At 37.6% G+C, this 1773-nt stretch overlaps 1 non-coding gene across 1 annotated transcript; it reads left to right on the top strand.

Annotated features, from left to right (window-relative positions):
* The first annotated feature begins 1007 nt into the window (after positions 1-1007).
* Positions 1008-1114, top strand: LOC126019715 (U6 spliceosomal RNA). The gene has a single exon (XR_007499342.1). It is a non-coding gene; the product is annotated as a U6 spliceosomal RNA (small nuclear RNA).
* The last annotated feature ends 659 nt before the right edge of the window (positions 1115-1773 follow it).

Below are 1773 nucleotides of genomic sequence, written 5' to 3'. Positions count from 1 at the left end.
TTAATACAGAATCTAGATTCTTCTTAGATCCTACAGACAGTAGCTGATGCTTGTTGTACAGAGGACATAAATGACCGCAGAACTCTTGAGTTTATTATATATTTCACCCTAAAAATGAACCTGGCAATTTCCCTCACTGAATGGGTGAGTCATTCATTCAGCCCTGGGTATGCTTATAGCAGTTTGCTAAGTTTCAGTTGAATATGCACAGCACACAAAAATTCAGGACATCTAAAATTACAGCTCAGGCCTTCTTCTAAGTAGTATGTGCTATTTCCTTTCTGTGACTGTGTCCTAAAGATGATATATGACAAAATTCACTTGGTATATCAAAGACTATTATTATTAGCATGTTTCCAGATTCTGGTGTCCAACAAAGAAGATTAGAATTCAAGGGGAAATTTTACTGCAAGTACAAGACAAGAAACTTGCCTTTTGAAAGTAAAGCTGCCAAAGGAAGGGACTCCTAAAAAGGGTTCCTGCAGGAATCTAAGCTTCTCTTATATAGGATTTTACTTTTTTTTCCTTTTTTTAATATATATCTTTATTTAAAACTATGATTACAAACATGTGTGTAGTTGGGTTTCAATTATATAAATAAAAAGAACACCCCCTTCACCAGTGCAACATTCCACTATCAATGCCCTCCATTTCCCTCCTCCCCCACCCCTGACCTACATTCAAGACAGGCATTCTATTTCTCTCAATCACTACCAATGTCATGGTAGTTGTCAGTGTAGTCATTTCTCCAACTGAATTCACCACTCTTTGTGGCAAGCTTCATTGTGAGCCAGACCTTCCAGTCCTCCTCATCTCTATTGTCTCTGTGTATTATTACAATATTTTTTTTTACTTTTCTTAAAACCCATAGATGAAAGAGACTATTCTGTGTCTATCTCTCTCCACATTATTTCCTTTGATTTCCAAGATAAGATTAAGGAATATCAGATGCCTGGAACAATTGTGGGCTCCCTTTGGTTCTGGATTTCCTTAAACATGTATATATAGTGCTCGCTTCAGCAGCACATATACTAAAATTGGAACGATACAGAGAAGATTAGCATAGCCCCTGTGCAAGGATGACACGCAAATTCGTGAAGCGTTCCATATTTAAAAAAATATGTATATATATATATATCATCATCATCATCATCATCATCATCATCAGGAGAGGGTTACTAACCTAATGTACTCCATTTTCCTGAAGTTTCTCACTCTCATTCTCCTTCTTCTTATGTTGCTTCTCAAGCACTGCTCAGAGAGCCTGGGGCCATTTCCAAAAATACTGTTCACCATTAGGATCCAGAGGTCATGCACCCTGGCCAGGAAGACCAAGACGCTATTTATCTCCCTGATTCCTTTGTCTACATTTCTTTTGTCTTCACAGAACTTGGAATAACTAGTTAATATCAAGTCTCCAGAAATTGTTTATTTCCTCAGTAAGACCACACACACCCAAGTGCTGTGAGTGTAGGGCCTGGGGTCACTCATGACTGTACTGGGGGGAGGGAAAGGAACAACATGTCTTGCCACTTCAGCCACAATCTTAGAGCTAGAGAAATCTTTTTCAGTTTTTTTAGACTCAGCAGTGAAAGGTCACAGAGAATGAAATATACTGTGCAAAGATAAAATCAGCAAAATATTTGTTTGGTGTGATAAAAGTCAAATAATAAGCTTGTACCTGCTACACAGTTCAGAATAAATAGCTTTGAAACCAAATGGGAAGGATAAACAGTTGTTTTAAATAAGAGTGAAATCATCAATGGACACAAA

This window comes from Suncus etruscus, chromosome 9 (assembly GCF_024139225.1).
Source record: "Suncus etruscus isolate mSunEtr1 chromosome 9, mSunEtr1.pri.cur, whole genome shotgun sequence".
Classification (NCBI taxonomy): Eukaryota; Metazoa; Chordata; class Mammalia; order Eulipotyphla; family Soricidae; genus Suncus; species Suncus etruscus.
Note: the sequence above shows the minus strand (reverse complement) of the source record. Positions and strands in the feature narration are given on the sequence as shown.